This window comes from Sapajus apella, unplaced genomic scaffold (genome assembly GCF_009761245.1).
Source record: "Sapajus apella isolate SASKATOON/1434 unplaced genomic scaffold, GSC_monkey_1.0 scaffold71, whole genome shotgun sequence".
NCBI classification, from domain to species: domain Eukaryota; kingdom Metazoa; phylum Chordata; class Mammalia; order Primates; family Cebidae; genus Sapajus; species Sapajus apella.
Window position 1 is genome coordinate 8,592,033 of NW_022437011.1, and position 21,239 is coordinate 8,613,271.

The 21,239-nt window shown below is 43.5% G+C and overlaps 1 protein-coding gene and 1 pseudogene across 1 annotated transcript in view; one reads left to right on the forward strand and one right to left on the reverse strand.

Moving 5' to 3' along the window:
- The window catches only part of CTNNA1 (catenin alpha 1), a 174,056-nt gene that overhangs the window by 2,738 nt on the left and 150,079 nt on the right, over window positions 1-21,239 (forward strand). The gene's annotated exons all lie outside the window — the stretch shown is intronic.
- LOC116531639 lies at window positions 10,359-11,352 on the reverse strand (annotated as a pseudogene).

The following is a 21,239-nucleotide window of genomic DNA, read 5'->3' on the forward strand; positions in this document are numbered from 1 at the left end:
TTTTTTTTTTTTTTTTTTTTGAGACAGAGTCTCCTTCTGTTGCCAGGCTGGAGTACAGTGGCATGATCGCATCTCACTGCAACCTCTACTTCCTGACTTCAAGCGATTCTCCTGTCTTAGCCTCCCAAGTAGCTGGGATTACAGGTGCAAGCCACCATGTGCAGCTATTTTTTAAATTTTTAGTAGAGACAGGGTTTCACCGTATTGGTCAGGCTGGTCTCAAACTCCTGACCTCAGGTGATCCACCTGCCTCAGCTTTCCAAGGTGCTGGGATTACACGTGTGAGCCACCGCGCCCGGCAGGTCTTGGGATTTCTTTGAGAGAGTAACATCACTGTGGGGACATGACAGATAGCCGTGATTGTTGCAGGTGGTGGTGTGTGCTGGTGAGGATAGGGACAGAAGAAACAGGGCCGTCTGCATGTGTAAAGGTCCTGAGACAGGAAAGACCTACATGTATTTAGAGACTTGAGAGAAGACCTGTGGAGCTTGAGTACTTTTGGGTGCGGAGAAGACTTCACATGGGATTGCCAGAGAAGGCAGAGGCCATGTTAAAGTTTTATTCTAGAGGTGTAAGAAGCCATTGTAGGGAGTTTCACCGTCTGATTTCCTTTTTAAGACTTTGCTAGTGCTTGGAGAAGGCTTGTGTTTGTGCGCATGTGGAAGCAGAGAGTTGAGCTAGAAGATGATGGAGTTTGAGATGGTAGGGATGAAGAGAGCTGTATTTTGGAGAAATGAGACAGGACTTAAATATGGATTGGGGCTGGACAGGGTCTCACTCTGTTACCCAGGCTGCACTGACATGATCACAGCTCACTGCATCCTCCGCCTCCCAAGCTCAAGCAATCCTCCCACCTCAGCCTCCTGAGTAGTGGGACTACAGAGCATGTCACCATTCCTGGTTGATATTTTTTTTTTTTTAGAGGTGGGGGTCTCACTAACTTGCTGAGGCTGGTCTTGAACTCCTAGCTTCAAGTGATCCTCCCAACTCATCCTCCAAAAAAAAAAAAAAAAACAAAAACAGGATTATAGGCACTCAAGCCTGGATGACAGTGAGACCCTGTCTCAGAACAAACAAAAAGAAAATTTACCACTAAAACTATTTTTTTTTTTTTTTTTTTTTTTTTTTTTTGAGACGGAGTTTCGCTCTTGTTACCCAGGCTGGAGTGCAATGGCGCGATCTCGGCTCACCGCAACCTCCACCTCCTGGGTTCAGGCAATTCTCCTGCCTCAGCCTCCTGAGTAGCTGGGACTACAGGCACACGCCACCATGCCCAGTTAATTTTTTGTAGTTTTAGTAGAGACGGGGTTTCACCATGTTGACCAGGATGGTCTCGATCTCTTGACCTCGTGATCCACCCGCCTCGGCCTCCCAAAGTGCTGGGATTACAGGCTTGAGCCACCGTGCCCGGGCTGAAACTATTTTTAAGTATTGTATACCTCAGTGGCATTACATAATTCACCATCCATTTTCAGAACTTTTTTTATCTTCCCAAACTGAACTGTTGTACCCATGACAATAGCTCTCTATTCTCCTTCCCTTGACCCCTAGCAACTACCATTTTATTTTCCTTTTTTTTCCTTCCTTTTTCTGTCCATTCTTTCCTCCCTTTCTCTTCCTCTTATTCTCTCTTCTCCCTCTCTTTCCTCCTCTCCTTCCCCCCTTTCCCTCCCCCTCCCTCTCCCTCTCCCTTTCTTCTCTCCCCTCCCCCTTCCCTTCCTACTCCCTCCCCCTCCTTTCTTCCCTCCTCCCTCCCCCTTCTTCCTGCCCTCCGTCCCTCCCCCCCCCACCCCAGGCTGGTCTCAAAATCCTGGACTCAAATCATCCTCCTGCCTCCCCTGGGTATAATCTTTAAAAAATGTAATTCCTAAAAAGTCATAGTAAGCGATGAAGTTATGTAGTGGGGTGTTTCTTGTTATTATCATTATTTTTTGAGACGGAGTCTCTGTTGCCCAGGCTGTAGTACAGTGGCAAAATCTCAGCTCACTGCAATCACTGCCTCCTGGGTTCAATCTATTCTCCTACCTCAATCTCCTGAGTAGCTGGGATTACAGTCAACTGGTACCACGCCCAGCTGATTTGTGTATTTTTAGCAGAGATGAGGTTTCACCATGTTGGCCAGGCTGGTCTTGAATTCCTGACCTCAGGTGATCTGCCTTGGCTGCCCAGACTGCTGGGATTACAGGCGTGAGCCACTACACTGACCCTGTTATTGTTAATTTGCCATTGATTATATGTCTATTACCTGATAAATTATGATTCATCCTATCCTCCCTCTTTTCCCCTCCCTCGTTTTTCCCCTCTTCCCCCATTCCAGGCTGGTCTTAAAATCCTGGACGCAAATGATCCACCTCACCTGGAAATAATTTTAAAAAAATGTAGTTCCTAAAAGGCCATAATAAGCAATGGAGTTATGTGGTGGGGTGTGTCCTGTTATTGTTAATTTGCCATTATAAGTGTATTCTGATGAATTATGATAACATGAAATAACATGCTCTTAGGAGTTTTTGTTTTTGAGATGGAGTCTTGCTCTTTCACCCACGTTGGAGTGCAATGGTGTGATCTTGGCTGACTGCAACCTCTGCCTCCCGGGTTCAGGCGATTTTCCTGCCTCAGCTTCTCGAGCAGCTGGGATTACAGGTGCCCGCCACCATGCCCGGCTAATTTTGTATTTTTAGTAGAGACGGGGTTTCTCCCTGTTGGTTAGGCAGGTTTTGAACTCCTGACCTCAGGCGATGCGCCTGCCTTGGCCTCCAAAAGTGTTGGGTTTACAGGCGTGAGCCATAGTGCCTGGCCAGGAGTTTTTAATCTTATGAGACTCAGACTGAAAGTTCGAACTTTTGTTATCTGTGTAATGAATAAGATGATTTATAAAGGACATTTTAGGCCGGGTGTGATGACTTACGCCTGTAATCCAGCACTTTGGGAGGCCAAGGCTGGTGGATCACCTGAGGTCAGGAGTTTGAGACCAGCCTGGCCAATGTGGCGAAACCCCATCTCTACTAAAAATGCAAAAATTAGCTGGGTGTGGTGGTGCACACCTGGAGCCCCAGCTACTTGAGCAGCTGAGGCTAGAGAATTACTTGAACCTAGGAGGTGGTAGGTGCAGTGGGCCAAGATTGCCCAATTGCACTCCAACCTGGGCGACTGAGTGAGAGTCCGTCTCAAGGAAAAAAAAAAGGATATTTTAACTTTTGATGTAATAAAAAGCTAATTTATTTTTTCAATTATGCAGTGCTGGGCAGAACATATTTTTGTCCATATTAAGTGGGTCATTATTTAGTATCTTCTGTTCACTCTGATACCTGACTCATTTCTTTGCCTGCAGCAGGTAGCAGGTACTAGTCAATAAATAATGAATAAGTTATAATAGATATGGTATGTATAGGGTTGTGCCAGGTTGATACAGGGGTGGAAACATGGTTTGATACCCAGCTTATTACAATTTTTCATTTATAAAACTCATGCTTTTCGACCTAGAGAAATACTGTTAATTTTTTATGTATATCCTTTAATATTTTTTACAGGCATGTGTATTGACTATATATAATTTTTGTAAAAACCAGATTTTTATGTGCTCCTTTGTAACCTGCTATCCACTTAATCATAACTGGAACATTTCTCTATTAGATTAACTTTTATATATCACTAGGAAGAAATGCTGCCAAATAAACTAGGAAATGCTGTCGATTGTCAGATATATTTAGATTTTAGATGTGAAATGTTAAAAAAGTGAAATAATTTGTGCTTTAGAATTGATGAAATATGATTAATTTTATAATGCTAACACAGCATGTTAATGATCCCCTCCTATTCCATTCTATAGCTTCTTTTTTTTTTTTTTTTTTTTTTTTTTTTTTTTTTGGAGCCGGTTTTTTACTCATGTTACCCAGGCTGGAGTGCAATGGCGCGATCTCGGCTCACCGCAACCTCCGCCTCCTGGGTTCAGACAATTCTCCTGCCTCAGCCTCCTGAGTAGCTGGGATTACAGGCACGCACCACCACGCCCGGCTAATTTTTTGTATTTTTAGTAGAGACGGGGTTTCACCATGTTGACCAGGATGGTCTCGATCTCTTGACCTCGTGATCCACCCGCCTCGGCCTCCCAAAGTGCTGGGATTACAGGCTTGAGCCACCGCGCCCGGCCCCATTCTATAGCTTCTTTAATCATTCCTTTGTTGGACATTTAGTAAGCTCCCAGGGCTGCTTTAGTTTGTGGCTAAATCTTTTACCTATTCTTGATTATTATTATTATTTTTTCCTTTGAGACAGAGTCTTGCTCTGTTGCCGAGGCAGGAGTTCAGTCACTCATGGCTGACTTTATATAGCACCTGGGCCCAAGCGATCCTCCCACCTCAGCCTCCTGAATAGCTGGGACTCTAGGCATGAGATACCATGCTTGGTTTTTTTTTTTTTTTTTAAAGATCATTTCTTTAGGATAACTCCTTAGACTTGGAATTCTTGAGGGGAGAAGTATGCTATTTAAAAAATATATAGTGATTAACAAAAATAAAAGAAAAAACAAAATATATAGTGATTAAACATATATAACCTAAGATTTAGCATTTTAACTATTTTAAGGTGTGTAGTTCAGTGGCATTAAGTACATTCACAATATTGTGGAACCGTTACTTTTCTCTTCCAGAATCTAATGGTGCCTTGCAAGTTTCTTAGGCTCTCTGTTCAGTCCTTTTTCTTTCCCTTCCTCAGACTCCATAATTTCAGTTGCCCTATTTTTAAGTTCATTGATTTATTCCTCTCGCAGCTCAATTCTGCCTTTGAATTTCTCTGGTGACTTTTTCATTTGAGTCATTGTACTTTTCAGCTTTATAATTTTTTTTTTCTTGCTCTCTTGCCCAGGCTGAGGTGCCAGGGGTGTGACCTTGGCTCACTACATCCTCTGCCTCCTGGGTTCAAGTGATTATCCTGCCTCAGCCTCCTGAATAGCTGGACAACAGGTGTGTACCACCATGCCTGGCTAATTTTTGTATTTTTAGTAGAGATGGGGTTTTGCCATGTTAGCCAGGCTGGTCTCGAACTCCTGGCCTCAAGTGATCTGCCCTCCTTGGACTCCCAGAGTGCTGGGATTAAAGGCATGAGCCACTGCACCTGGCTGATATTTTCATTTTTAAAATAGATTATTGTCTTGATTTTTCCCACACCTTCCTTTAGTTTTTTGAACATCTTTAAGACAGTTGTCTTAAAGTCTTTGTCTAGTAGATCTACCATCTTGTCTTTCTCTGGGACAGTTTTTAAATTTTTTTCTTTTGACTGGGCCGTACTTTCCTGTATCTTTGTATGCTCTGTGACTTTTTAATTTTTTTTTTTGAAACTGGATATTTGAATGTAGTGATGTGCTAACTCTGAAAATTGGATTCTTCTCATTCCCAGGGTTTGCTGGGGTTTTTTGTTTATTTGTTACAGTCTGTTACTAAGGACTTCTCAGGTCTTTTTTGAGCCTACACCTTACCCTGGGCGTGCACTGTGGTAACTTTTTAATCTCCTTCTCTCCCCCTCACCCTCATGATTGCTTTTGAATATCCTAGTCTTTACAGTCTAGCTCCTGAAGAGGAAAAAGAGAAAAATAAAAGAAGTAAGGGGTTGGGGGCCATTGGCCCATTAAATTCCCAGAAGTCTGCTTCAGCTGGAGGGGAAAGGCTTGTGGGAAAGGCTTGCAGTCATGGAGTGAGTGCAATAATGGCTATCCTTCTCTGTCTACTTATTCCTGATTTGAAGGAGCGATCAGCAATTAGAATACAGATCCCTAATATTTGGAGGACAGGGTCCTTCCTTATTGCCCATCCTGGGGCTCCCACAAGCTGCTTGCAAGCTGTTTCAGGAATGCATTCTAGGTTGTCTGCCCATGGCTGGGGAATGGGGTAGCTGCTGCTAAGCTAAGGGCTGAAGTTGACCGAAATTAACCCAATTTACTGTCCCAGTCTTTCCTTGGAAGTTGCAAGCTTTTTTCAACAGTCTACAATTACAAAATACTTAAATCAGACTAATTATGCCAATGTAATTGTCTAGGTGGGGAGACGATCTTGATGTTTCCTACTCTGCTGTTTTAGAATCCAGAATCCTCTCGCAGAATTTTCTTTCTTTTAAAGGCTGACTGATGGTCCATTATTTGTATGTATATGCCATATTTTGTTTATCCATTCATGTTTTTTTTTGCGGGGAGAGACAGAGTCTTGCTGTGTTGCCTAGGCTGGAGTGCAGTGGTGCGATTTTGGCTCACCGCAATCTCCACCTCCTAGGCTCAAGCAATTCTCCTGCCTCAGCCTCCCAAGTAGCTGGGATTACAGGTGTGGGCCACTACCACCCACCTAACTTCTGTGTTTTTAGTAGAGATGGGATTTCACCATGTTGGCCAGGCAGGTCTCGAACTCCTGACCTCAGATGATCCATCCGCCTCAGCCTCCCAAAGTGCTGGGATTGTGGCCCTGAGCCACTGCGCCTGGCCTATCCATTCATATGGTATTGGACATTTGGATTATTTCCAAGGTATGCTACTTTTTTGTAGCTCTTAAATTTTTTCCAAATTTCTCTCCAGAAATGTGCTTAATTATCACCTGTGGTACATCAGGGTATTTTAGGCATTCTTGATCTAATACCTGAGTACTTGAAGTGGGTACTGTTGGCTCACTGTTGAATGAAGCTGAAAGGGAGGGTTTTGATAGCAGGTCACACTCCTTTGATAGTAGAGGACATGTACCTTGTGGTGGTTGGATATATAATAAGTTTGTTTCTCTTTTTTTTTTTTGAGACGGAGTTTCACTCTTGTTACCCAGGCTGGAGTGCAATGGCGCGATCTCGGCTCACCGCAACCTCCGCCTCCTGGGTTCAGGCAATTCTCCTGCCTCAGCCTCCTGAGTAGCTGGGATTACAGGCACGCGCCACCATGCCCAGCTAATGTTTTGTATTTTTAGTAGAGACGGGGTTTCACCATGTTGACCAGGATGGTCTTGATCTCTTGACCTCGTGATCCACCCGCCTCGGCCTCCCAAAGTGCTGGGATTACAGGCTTGAGCCACCGCGCCCGGCCTTCATTTGACTTTTATATCTTGATTGTGGGGATAATCACACAACTGTTATTTATTTATTTATTTTATTTATTTTTTTATTTTTTTGTTTTTTTTGGTAGAGACGGGGTTTCACCGTGTTGACCAGGATGGTCTCGATCTCTTGACCTCGTGATCCACCCACCTCGGCCTCCCAAAGTGCTGGGATTACAGGCTTGAGCCACCGCGCCCGGCCCCTGTTATTTATTTTTTGAGACAAGAGTTTTGCTCTGTCACTCCGTCTGGAGTGTAGTAGCATGATGTCAGCTCACTGCAACTTCCGCCTCCTGAGTTCAAGTGATTCTGCCTCAGCTTCCTGAGTAGCTGGAATTACAAGTATGTGTCACGAAAACCTAGCTAATTTTTTTTTTTTTTTTTTTAAACAGTCTCACTCTGTCATCCAGGCTGGAGTGCAGTGGCACGATGTTGTCTCACTGCAACCTCTGCCTCCCAGGTTCAAATGATTCTCCTGCCTCAGCCTCCCGAGTAGCTGAGACTACAGACACACGCCACCATGCCCAGCTAATTTTTGTATTTTTAGTAGAAATGGTGTTTCACCATGTTGGCCAGGATCGTCTTGATCTTTTGACCTCGTGATCCACCCGCCTCGGCCTCCCAAAGTGCTGGGATTACAGGGGTGAGCCACTGTGCCTGGCTGACTCAGCTAATTTTTGTATTTTTAGTAGAGATGGGATTTCACCATGTTGGCCAAGCTGGTTTCCAAGTCTTGACCTCAGATGATCTGCCTGCCTCCTAAAGTGCTAGGATATCAGGCTTGAGCTACCTGCCTGGCCCACACAACTGTTTTTAGAATAGTATATGAGAGAGTGAATTTTATTGCACATAAAAGGTAAAAAAAAATTTACTGAAAAAAATTTTAAGGGTGAGTTTGGCCTTCTATGTGGAGGTAAGTAAGTAGTGAAAAACAGGAACCTAATTATTCTCTCTACTTTCCTTGCTCAAATCATTTTTCTCTCAAGTGACTAAAGCCACACACTTTGAAGTCTTTCTGTTGTTGTTGAGACAGGATCTCACTCAGTCATCCAGGCTGGAGTGCAGTGGTTCAATCATGTCTCACTGCAGCCTTGACCTCCCAGGCTAAAAGTGATCCTGTCACCTCAGCCTTCTGAGTAGCCTGGAGTACAGGTGCCTGCCACCATGCCTGGCTAATTTTTGTGTTTTCTGTAGTGACAGTTTTGCCATGTTTCCCGGGCTGGTCTTGAACTCCTGAGTGATCCACTTGCCTCGGCCTTTCTAAGAGCTGACATTACAGGCATAAGCCACTGCACCTAGCTCACTTTGAAGACTTAAAGAAATTTTGGTTATGCTATACATGTTGGAGGATTTAAGTCTTATTGGCACCTTCTGTTTTTTGTAAGGAAAAAAGTTAAAACACATCAGGCATCTAGAAGAGTCTCAGAGAGCAGCAGTTTCTGAAACTTGCCCAGGTATGCCTGCTTCCAGGCCTTGAAGATGTTGCGTGTACAACTTGGTGATCTGCTCTGCCCCTCACATGCTGTGGGCCTGGATTGAATGGACCAAACAGGGTGGGGAATTAGTCTGGCATGACTCGCCTTGTCTCGTGTTGTTTGTTCACTGGTGGGAGCCCTATACTGAATTATCCATTATTGAAAGTTCAAAGTGTGCAGAAAGAACCACACTTCAAAAATAAAATGTCAACATTGCCTTTCTCTGTTGGAGCCTATGTTCATTATTTTCTTTAGTTTTTTTTATAACTATCAAAGTTTTTTCTCCATGTGCAAGTATGCCACAACCCTGTTTCTAATGGAGCTTGAAATTAGCATGCATTTCCATTTAGTTGTTGATGTACTGTCATCAAGCAGCCCCTCTTTTTGATTGGAATATAATTTGAGTTTTTTCACTGGCTGCAAGTTTGGAGTAATGCATATAATGTAAATACAGTTCAAAGGGCAACTTCGGTTGTTCTAAATACTTATAACATTTGCTTGTTTGGAGCAATATTGTATGAGTAGTGTGATGGGATTTTTAAAATGTCTGTCATTTTTTTCATGTTCCTTTTTTTTTTTTTTTTTGAGAAGTTCTCTCTTGTTGCCCAGGCTGGAGTGCAATGATGCAATCTTGGCTCACTGCAACCTCCGCCTCCTGGGTTCAAGTGATTCTCCTGGTTCAGCCTCCTGTGTAGTTGGGATTACAGGAGCCCGAAATGATGCCCAGCTACTTTCGTACTATTAGTAGAGATGGGGGTTTCTTCCATGTCGGTCAGGCTGGTCTCGAACTTCCGACCTCAGGTGATCTGCCTGCCTCAGCCTCCCAAAGTGCTGGAATTAGAGGCATGAGCCACCACACCAGGCCTCATGTTCCCATTTTATTAAAATGAGTGATGGAACTGTATTGTGGAAGTTACTGTAATTTTAATCTTTAAGAGATTATTTTATTTTAGACTAAAAGGGCTTAACAAGACAAATTTGTCTTTCTTAATTGCTAATTTAAAGGCTAGTTTTTTTCCTGGATTGCTTAGTTTTGACTATTTCATTCCATTATATCAAGCTGTGAATTTCCTTCATTTTCTTGTTCTGAGGTTTCATTATTAAATATTGTCGAAAATAAGTGGATCATCCGCTGTCTTGAAAGCGTTTTATTGCTGTGGTTTATTTTATTTCGTCAGTATTTGACATTTTGAATTGAAGATGTGAGTTGGAAGCCTGGTTAATTACCAAGTTACATAATCCTGTATTTGTTTATTAACCAGGTTAGACTACAGACTGTTCTTGAAACTGAAAGTGCTGTTATAAGTCAGAAAACACATTCATTATGGCCTGTTTCAAGTTAAATGAAAGATAGATAGAGCCTTTGATAGAGCATTTGCCCTTTGTGGCTCTGGTACATGCTTGCTTTCTAGGCAGAGATGCATTGTTACCATTCTCTGATGGTATATTGAGTGTTCTGTTAGGTTAAATATTTCAGTATTAATCCAAACTTTTTTTTTTTTTTTTTGAGATAAGGTCTCAAAAAATAAGGTCACCCACACTGGAGTGCAGTGGTGTGATCTCCAGCTCACTGTAACCTCCGCCCCACTGGGCTTAAGCTGTCCTCCAGCCTCAGCCTTCTGAGTAGCTGGGACCATAGGTGTGTACCATCACACCCAGCTAATTTTTTATGTTTTTAGTAGAGACAGAGTCTCACCATGTTGCCCAGGCTGGTCTCGAACTCCTGAACTCAAGCAGTCTGCCCACCTTGGCCTCCAGAATGCTGCGATTATAGGCATGTGCCACTGTGCCTCCAAACTCTTTTTTTTTTTTTTTTTTTTTTTTTAAAAACACACAATACTCATGGTTTATTGTATAAATCCAAACCTGAAAAGTTGAAATTTCCATTCAGGCTACTGTCAAACAAAAAAAGCTTAGTTTTTGGAACACGGGTTTGAATCTTGTTTTATCCACTTTGTGTAACTGGGGAACTTAATAGTTTCTCTTCTGCACTCCTTCACTGTTACTGTAAAACTCCCAAGCATTTGATGAGACATTACACAGCTGGGTCTTGTTGCCTGACAACCTTGAGATGTAGCAGTCAACATTCTGCATAGGTCCAAGTTCTTAGGAAGGATTGTATAGGGTAATTACCCAGGAGGCTTTCTAAAGCTGAGGTCTGTATTACCCTCTGCTCCCAGCGTAGGGGACACACCTTGCAATCATCAAGTTTATACAGGTAACCTGGGCAAAGCATCTGCTCTGATCCTTCCTCCTGCCACCCCAGTGCAGTTTTCAACACTGTACCACGAGGTGCTATCTTGTTAGGTGACAGGGAAAAATCCAGCCTGTGTCATGTCAGAATAGGTTGAAAGCCAAAATTACAAAACCGAGACCATTTTTGCAGAGCACATTCCCAAACTATGGGCAAGACCAACAGCAGTTAAAGTTCAGTTTTTTTATTGAACACATTATAAAAGGGATTTAGTCAAAAAGACCAAAGCCCATGTCATCATTAGACTCCTCAGATTCTTCTTTCTTTGCTTCCACTTTCTTCTCCTCAGCTGGAGCAGCAGCAGTGGAGGGGGCAGGACCTCCTGCTGGTGCAGTACCAGCTGCTGGAGCAGGCCCACCAGCCCCTACATTGCAGATGAGGCTCCCAATGTTGACCTTGGCCAGGCCTTTGCAAACAAGCCAGGCCAAAAAGGCTCAACATTTACAATGGCTGCTATAATGAGGGCATTGATTTTATCCTCCGTGATGGTCACCTCATCGTCGTGCAGAATGAGGGCCAAGTAGATGTAGGCGAGCTCGGAGACAGAGGCCATAGTGTGGGTGAGTATGCGGCTAGCGCTGCTGGATGCGGTGCTAGTCGCCAGATGAAGTGAGGGCCTCACCCCAACGCAGCCCTAGCTTCCTCAGAAGGACCGAGCACCTTGGCGCAGCTGAGGCAAAAAGCCTCCAAACTCTTAATCAGGGTTTGTGAAATATGATAATGCAGTGAATAAGCTAAAAGCTGAAAGGGAGAGATATGTTACTATTACTGATGAATCAGTGGTTTTGGGTGTTATATTCCTGGGGATCTCTAAATTGGCATAAGGTTTCATGAGGGATTCATTCATTACCATTCTCTTGCTTCTGTGGACCTGGGTTATGATGTTTTTTTTTTTTTTTTTTTTTTTTTTGGTATGGGGTTTCCCTCTTTTTTCCCAGGATGGAGTGCAATGGCGCGAGCGCGGCTCACCGCAACCTCCGCCTCCTGGGTTCAGGCAATTCTCCTGCCTCAGCCTCCTGAGTAGCCGGGATTACAGGCACGCACCACCATGCCCAGCTAATTTTTTGTATTTTTAGTAGAGATGGGGTTTCACCATGTTGACCAGGATGGTCTCGATCTCTTGACCTCGTGATCCACCCGCCTCGGCCTCCCAAAGTGCTGGGATTACAGGCTTGAGCCACCGCGCCCGGCCCGGGTTATGATGTTTTTAGAAAAGCTTTGGCGTGACTTTGAAGTGTGTCTTTAGAAACCTGCCATTTTGGAGAAAAGTGACTAAATGAAGTGTGAGTTTGATCCCTTGGGAGGGAAAAAAAAAAAGTCCAAGTAATTGGAAGATGGCAACTTTTGAGAGAAATTTATTTCGGGGTCTTTAAGACCAGTGAAAGATGTGATTTTTTTTAGTAGCTTTGAGTCAGTCTAAAGCAGTAGTTTGCGGTTATCTCCGCTCACTGTAACCCCTGCCTTCAGGATTCCAGTGATTCTCCTGCCTCAGCCTTCGGAGTAGCTGGATTACAAGTGCCTGCTACCATGCCTGGCTAATTTTTGTATTTTTAGTAGACACAAGGTTTCACGATGTTGGCCAGGCTGGTCTTGAACTCCTGACCTCAAGTGATCCACCTGCTTCTGAATCCCACAGTGCTGGGTTTATAGGCAAGAGCCACTGTGTCTGGCCATTTTGCTATATCTCCATTGCATTGGGAAGGGCTCACTTAAATACAGTACATTTATGAAGTCTGCCTTGCAAAGCAGTGTGCTGTGTGCTGGAGAGATGTTAATGTGTAAGCGACCATTGCTAAGCCTAGGAAATTTATGAACTCAGGAGATGAAGTTTGGCGAAATAACTGATAGGTAGGAATTGGCAGTTTATACCCATTTTTTTTTGCTCATCTGTAATGAGCAATGTTTCTTATTTCTTTGTGCATATGTCAGTGGTGCTAGATGAAATCTAAAGCAGTTGAGCTAATTCAGTTAAACATTATTATAGAGTGTTAGATTAGATGAAAGTTACCACGATAAAAAAAACCATGGTGCATGTGCTCAAAAGAGCTCAGTTTCATGGAAGGCGTGCACGCGCGCGCGCACACACACAATAGTGCTATGTGGCAAGTGCTGGGGAATGTTGTGTCTTTTTGTGAGGCAGAGATGACAGATGTCTGAGTCTTGAAGGAAAATCAGTAGCTTTCCAGTTGGAGAAGACTTGAAGGGTGCTCTGGGCAGAGGAACAGTTGTGTGTCAAGATCCGGAGGCATGCACGTATACTGGGGAATATTTTCATGGAGTAGAGACGGGTTATAAGGCTGACAGGCTAGTTTAGGCAAGGCTTATGGGAGTTTTGGCTTCATCCTGTCTGTGCTGGGGAAACTATACCATGGGTTTTTTTGTTTTTGTTTTTTCCCCCCCAGAGGGAGTGACCCAATGATAATGATAACTAGGGCTCGCTGAGGAATGATTGGAAATTAGAAGACTCCCAGATACCAGAGATAACAAAGACCTAGGCTAGAGCCCTGAGAACAGGAAGGAGTTAGCAGGCTGAGTGAGGTGTGTACTGAGGTGCAGAGGAGAAAGAAAATGAGGCTCGTCTCCTTCTAGGGACCCAGTTCGGTGGAACTTGGGTCAGCAAAGAAGGGGAAGGCCACAGTGGGAATATACTGGAGAACAGAGGGGATTCTTGGTTTGGGGCTCATGGAGTTTGAGGAACTCAGCTCTGCAGTTAAGTGCGTGGAGAAGTTCTGTGCTTGTGAAAACGCAGCTCTGGTGAAGGCATGTCTAGTCCCTTCCTACCTTTACTGGTTACTTGAAGAGGCAGGGTTTGCTCCTTTACCTTTGTTTTTTAGGGGACGGAGGAAAGGGGTTGTTTCAGAGTTTAGTCGTTATGAACAGTAAGAGTACAATGGGTCCAAATATTTTTAAGATAGGAAGTATAAAGCTCAACCCTCTAATGCCTTCTGAATTTCTTAGCTTTTCTTTCTGCTTATTCTCTGCTATTTTCGCTGTGCATCCTCGATTTTTCACTCACTGTGGTTCCTGGAAGGTTTTGGTGTTCTTTGGCACCATTGCCTTTCGAAACTGAAACAACCTCCCTCCCCCCTAAACAGTACGTCAGAAACTCAGTGAGGCCTTCCTTTTTGGGGACTGTCTTTTGGGGGCTCCTGGAGCACTTAGAACATTATACCTTCTATTGTATTGTGACTCTTTTCCTGTATAGACTATGTAAGCATTTTCCTCCCACTTTTTTTGGGAGGAAAACCTTCAAACCTACAGAAAAGTTGAAAGAAGTACAGTGAGCACTTGACTTACAAGCTGACCAACTGTTAACATTTTTCGAATTTTCTCACTCTATGTAAACTTCACTTCGGAGTTATTTGAAGACCTCATGCCACTTCACTCTCCAGCGTGTTATTCTGAGGAATAACATAACAGGCCCCCCTGTTACTGCTATCACACTCAAGACCTTTTACATTGATATGGCAACATGTAATACCTTTTAAAGAGCAATCTGGGGGGCTAGCATTGGCTCTCCCTGGGAGCTTTTGAGAAATGCAGAATCTTAGGTCCTACCCTAGACATATTGAATCAGAATCTGGGTTTTTTTTTTTTTTTTTTAAAGGAGTTTCACTCATGTTACCCAGGCTGGAGTGCGATGGCGCGATCTCGGCTCACCGCAACCTCCGCCTCCTGGGTTCAGGCAATTCTCCTGCCTCAGCCTCCTGAGTAGCTGGGATTACAGGCACGCACCACCATGCCCGGCTAATTTTTTGTATTTTTGGTAGAGACGGGGTTTCACCATGTTGACCAGGATGGTCTCGATCTGTTGACCTCGTGATCCACCTGCCTCGGCCTCCCAAAGTGCTGGGATTACAGGCTTGAGCCACCGCGCCCGGCCAGAATCTGTGTTTTAACAAGATTCCCAGAAGTACTGATTTTTTGTACAGTCCATATTCAGATTCTCCCAGTTGTTCTAGTGATATCCTTTATGGTTTTTCTTTTTCTTCTTCTTTTTTTTTTTTTTAAATCAGGAATCAATAAAAGATCACATATTGCATTTGGTTGTCATGTGTCTTTAGCCTTCACTTCCAGCTTCCCCACTTGGGACTGTGACATTTTTGTAGAGTTTAGGCCAGTTTCGTAGATGTTCTACATTTTGGATTTGTCAGATAGGTGTGATGATTTTTTGTTTGTTTGTTTTTTGAGATGGAGTCTCACTCTGTCACCCAGGCTGGAGTGCAATGGCTCGATCTTGGCTCACTGCAGTCCTTCCCGGTTGAAGGATTCTCATGCTTCAGCCTCCCAAGTAGCTGGAACTACAGGCATGTACCACCACACCCAGCTAAGTTTTGTTTGTTTTTAGTAGAGATAGGGTTTTATCATGTTGGCCAGGCTGGTCTCAAACTCCTGACCTCCAGTGATCCACCCACCTTGTCCTCCTAAAATGCTGGGATTACAGGCATGAGCCCCCATGTCTGGCTTTTTTTTTTTTTTTTTTTTTTTGTTGTTGTTGTTGTTGTTGGAGTCTCGCTGTGTTGCCAAGGCTGGAGTACAGTGGCTGTTTGCAGGCATAATCATTGCATGCTAAACTCCTAAACTCCTGGGTACAAGTGATTCTTCTGTCTCAGCCTCCCTAGTAGCTGGTGCAAGTCTCTGTACCTGGTGTGATGTTTTTTTCTTAGGGCATTCAGTGGGTCAGGTTGTTCCACTGGTGATGATGCTAAGTTTAAACACTTGGTTAAGTAGCATCTTCCAGATTCCTGTGTTATAAAGACAGAATGGTCTTTTGGTCTTATTAATTAATTGCTGCAGTGATCTGCTAGCAATTTCCAATTCATCTTTCTGTCTCTGGCATCTAACAAGATTCCTGAACATAATTGGTCAGTCATTGATGAATGGATGACTAAATAGGTCATCCAAGATACATACTACAATACAAGTTTTAGAGCACATTTTTTCTTATTTTCTTTTTTTAGTTTTTACTTTTGTAGGGACTGGGTCTCCACAAAAGACAAAGGCTGGTCTGGAACTCCTGGACTCAAGCGACCCTTCTGCATTGGCCTCCCAAAGTTCTGGGATTACAGGCGTGAGCCACTGAGCCTGGCTCACTCTTGTTTTCCTGCTCAGTCTGGGTAACTTCTCAGATTCTCTAGTCAAGTCCAGGCATCTTTTTGCCTGGCTCTCCAACAGAAGTACGTTACTCTTCTTCCTGTGGGCTTCTTTTTTTTTTTTTTTTTTTTTTTTGAGACGGAGTTTCGCTCTTGTTACCCAGGCTGGAGTGCAATGGCGCGATCTCGGCTCACCGCAACCTCCGCCTCCTGGGTTCAGGCAATTCTCCTACCTCAGCCTCCTGAGTAGCTGGGACTACAGGCACGCACCACCATGCCCAGCTAATTTTTTGTAGTTTTTTAGTAGAGACGGGGTTTCACCATGTTGACCAGGATGGTCTTGATCTCTTGACCTCGTGATCCACCCGCCTCGGCCTCCCATAGTGCTGGGATTACAGGCTTGAGCCACCGCGCCCGGCCATTCTGTGGGCTTCTTAGCTGTGTGAAAGGTTTCTCCTCCCTTAGTCCCATTGTGTTTTTAATTTTTTTTTTTTTTTTTTGAGACGGAGTTTCGCTCTTGTTACCCAGGCTGGAGTGCAATGGCGCGATCTCGGCTGACCGCAACCTCCGCCTCCCGGGTTCAGGCAATTCTTCTGCCTCAGCCTCCTGAGTAGCTGGGATTACAGGCACGTGCCACCATGCCCAGCTAATTTTTCGTAGTTTTAGTAGAGACGGGGTTTCACCATGTTGACCAGGATGGTCTCGATCTCTTGACCTCGTGATCCACCCGCCTCGGCCTCCCAAAGTGCTGGATTACAGGCTTGAGCCACCGCGCCGGGCCCTGTGTTTTTAAATTTTTATTGATTGATTGATTGATTGAGAGGGAGGCGCATGCCGTCACCTAGGCTGGAGTGCAGTGGCATGATCTCAGCTTACTGCAGCCTCTGCCTCCCGGGTTCAAGTGAGTCTCCTGCCTCAGCCTCCTGATATTTTTATTTAAAAAAAAAAATGATTTTTGGCTCAAGGAAATCAGTTTGATCCTGTTGTTCTAAAACAAAAACTCTTCTGTATTTTCTCTTTTATCTTGTGCCTCCAGTCCAGATGCTTGTTTCACATTCTTTGTTTTTTAGGCTAGTCATCCAGTCTCATGGAAACAGGGACTTTCCTCTTTATCTATTATCAGTTGTTATGAAGGCTTGATGCAGCTTCTATAAAATGCTCTTCCGTTGTTAATGGTCTCAACTGTAATACGATGGAAGCTAAGGAAATGAACGTAGATATCCAGTCCATACAGCAAACTGTCACTTCACCTCAGGAGCTTGTTTTATTTTCTTTCACTTGACCTCTCACTGCTTCTTGCTCTATTCCAGCCATACTGGCCTTCTCTTTTTGTCAGTCCTGTGTTCCCTCTGCCCGAAATGCTCTCTTCCCCCACATACTCAGTTGACTGTTCTTTCCTGACTTTTAGATTTCAGCTCAAATGTTGTCAAGACAGAAAGGCCACTAAGGACCCTACCTAATTCCATTACCATTACGCTGCTTAATTTTCTTCCTAGCTCTGATACTGTCTTTGTTTATTTATGCCATTACTGCAATGAGGGCTTCATGAAGGCAGGGTTCTTTTTTTCTTTTTGCACTCATATTTGTGAGTGAAGGCTAAATAGTTGGCTGAATATTTTTTTTTTTTTTTTTTGGCGGGGGACGGAGTTTCGCTCTTGTTACCCAGGCTGGAGTGCAATGGCGCGATCTTGGCTCACCGCAACCTCCACCTCCTGGGTTCAGGCAATTCTCCCGCCTCAGCCTCCTGAGTAGCTGGGATTACAGGCACGCGCCACCATGCCCAGCTAATGTTTTGTATTTTTAATAGAGACGGGGTTTCACCATGTTGACCAGGATGGTCTCGATCTCTTGACTTCGTGATCCACCCGCCTCGGCCTCCCAAAGTGCTGGGATTACAGGCTTGAGCCACCGCGCCCGGCCCTGAATATTGTTTTTTTTAAGGTTTCCTTTTTGTCCTTCGCTTAGTGCTTTTTGTTTTAGTCTGTGTGTCTCCTGATGCTTGTAGCACAGCAATTCCAACTGCTCTCATTGCCTTTGGTGCCCGCAAGAAAACAAGAAAAGGAGCAAAATAAAAATGATGTAGGTGTTTCAGTATTATTATTATTAATTTATTTTTTATATTTTTATTTTTGAAGCAGGGTCTCCCTCTATCACTCAGCTTGGAGTGTAGTGGCATGATCATGGCCCGATGCAGCCTTGACCTCTCAGGTTCAAGTGATTGTCCCACCTCAGCCTCCTGAGTAGCTACCTGGGACCACAGGTGTGTGCCACCATGTGCAACTAATATATATGTTTTTCTTTTTAAAAATTTTTTTGTAGAGGTGAGGTCTCTGTGTTGCCCAGACTGATCTCAACCTCCTGAGCTCAAGTGATCTTCCCACCTTGGCCTCCCAAAGTGCTGGGATTACAGGCCAGAGTGTGTCTTCATTAAGTGTTGCCTTGATTTTTTTTTTTGGCAGTTACCAGGAGATTTGAGAGTTGAGGTTCTGAATGCTGTGTTAACTCTGCTTAATGCAGATGCAGCCTGGCATACCTATGATGGCACTAAGTAGTCCACAGTCTTCTGTCTTGTTCAGTGTGACAGTTAACGTTGCTTTGGGGACTTTTAATTTCTAAATTTCCTGATTTGCATTTAAATGAACCATCCTACCATTTCATTAAATTAACCTTGTTAAAAAAAAAAAGGAATTGGCATTGAGTAGCATGGTAGGGATAGTCTAAATCTTCCACAATATAATGATGAAAATTCAGGAGCCAGACACATTTTTGTTTTTTTTTTGAGACGGAGTTTCGCTCTTGCTACCCAGGCTGGAGTGCAATGGCGCGATCTCGGCTCACCGCAACCTCCGCCTCCTGGGTTCAGGCAATTCCCCTGTCTCAGCCTCCTGAGTAGCTGGGATTACAGGCACGCGCCACCATGCCCAGCTGATTTTTTGTATTTTTAGTAGAGACGGGGTTTCACCATGTTGACCAGGATGGTCTCGATCTCTTGACCTCGTGATCCACCCACCTCGGCCTCCCAAAGTGCTGGGATTACAGGTGTGAGCCACCACGCCTGGCCTGCCAGACACATTTTAAGGATGATGTGGCCATTCTGTTGTAGGTGAATGTTGAACGTCTTTGGAGAAGGTACGTAATTCTTTGCACAAATGAGGCAATTTGCCAATTATCAGCCCCCTTGGTTCTGATAGAACTACGCTTTTATTTTCTCCTCTTTGCTTCTCCATTTCTCTTTCTGTTGTAAAGATTGCTAGCCAAATGATTACATCTCTGCCCCTTTCTAAATTTATAGCAAACTTTTGCTCTGTAGCTAGGATTGCCATTTATAAGGTAATGAAGACCAAATAACTACAGTTTAACTTTTATTTAGTTCCATTAAGCATGATTCCTCCTGGAAAAACCTAGGGTTGCTGTAATTCATTAAGGTTGGCTAGCTCTAGTAGGTTTTGTAATAGATCTTGCAAAGGAGTGCTCTGTAAGTTAATTGGAAAAGTAGGAACTGCCAAGAGTTTAAAAGTTATTTGTTTAGTTACTCTGAACAATACCATTAATTTTAGAGAACCAGAAGATATGACTAAAATTAAGGCAGGAGCCTTGTCTTGGGAGACTTGTAAATATTTGCAAATCATGTTGCATAAATTCAGCTGAATTAATACTGTCTGCCCTGCATAAAGCTCCTAGCCAGCAACTTAAGGGATATAAAGAAACATAAGCATAGTTATCATTTTTAAACTTAAAATATTGCTCTGAAGACCATATGCTAAACCTGAGAAAATTAATTAAGTTTAATAAAACAATTCAGTGGCTGTTGAGTGATAACATAAATGAAAAGAACACCAGAAATTCAGGACTGGAAGGATTTGGCGTATATAATTCAACCTCTTTCATTTTATAGATGATAAAACCAAGGATCCAGAAAGGTAAAGTGACTTACCCAAAAGTCAGAGAATAAGTGACAGAACTGATTCCAGAAGCTGATGTTTCAAGTAGAACACCTTCTCTTTGGATTTTAAGCTACCTTTATTTTTTGAAATCTTCTGAGGATTGGGATCACTAAAAACATGCCTTGGCTCTGTAGCATCATTGCGTGATGTTCGGTGTCACTCTTGGCAGGACCCTGCCTTCACGAAGCGTACACTGTAGTAATGGCATAAATAAGTAAACAAAGACAGTACAAGCTAAAAGAAAATTAAGCAGGGTAATAAGAAATGGAATTAGTATGGTCCTTAGAGCACTTTTCTGTTGTGACAGCATTTGAGCTGAAATCTGAACATTAGGAAAAAACCGGTCTTCTGGGGGAGGAGAGCATTTCCAGGCAGAGGGAACACAGATGACGCAGTGTCTTTGAGGACTGACAAAGAGAAGGCCAGTGTGGCTAGAACAGAGCAAGAAGTAAGTGATCAAGTTAAGGAAAAAACAAAAACAAGCTCCTTGGCACTTTTGATTAAAGGTGCTGTACAGGGCAGTCTGCTTCCATTATGGTTATTGAAAGTCTTGAAAATACACAGAGTTCTCAATTTTCAAGTGTCAGTGTATTTTAAGCTTCCTAATGTAAGTGAGCGGTTAGAGTCCTTTGCTTTAACTCCTTTAGAAGCGGGGTTAGGGAGGCCGAGTCTGGTGAATTTTTTTTTTTTTTTTTTTTATGCAGAGTCTTATTCTGTTGCCCAGACTGGAGTGCAGTGGCAAGATCATGGCTTTGTTGCAGCCTCCACCTCCGGGGCTGGAGCAATCCTCTGGCCTCAGCCTGCTGAATAGCTGGGACTATAGGTGCACAAGTTAACCTTGTTAAAAAAATTTTTTTTAAATTGTTTTTTTTGTTTGTTTGTTTGTTTTGTTTTTTTTGAGACATAGTTTTGTTCTTGTTGCCCAGGCTGGAGTGCAATGGCACGATCTCAGCTCACTGCAACCTCTGCTTCCCAGGTTCATGTGAGTCTCCTGTCTCAATTGCCCAAGTAGCTGGGATCATAGGCATGCACCACCACACCTGACTAATTTTGTATTTGTAATAGGGACAGGGTTTTACCATGTTGGCCAGGCTGGTCTTGAATTCCTGACCTCAGGTGATCTGCCTGCCTTGGCGTCCCAAAGTGCTGGGATTTTAGGCATGAGCTACTACTGTGCCTGGCCTGTTTTTTTAAAAAATTATTTGTAAAGATGAGGTCTTGCTATGTTGCCTAGGCTGGTCTCAAACTCTTGGGCTCAAATGATTTTCCCATCATCACTTCCCAAAGAGCTAGGATTACAGGCAGGAGCCACCACACCTTCCTTTTTTTTCCCTAATATTAAATTAAATAATTTATTTTTGCACAGTAAGACTTTTTGGAAGTTGTCACTAACATTAAAGTTGGGAGATTCCATGTAA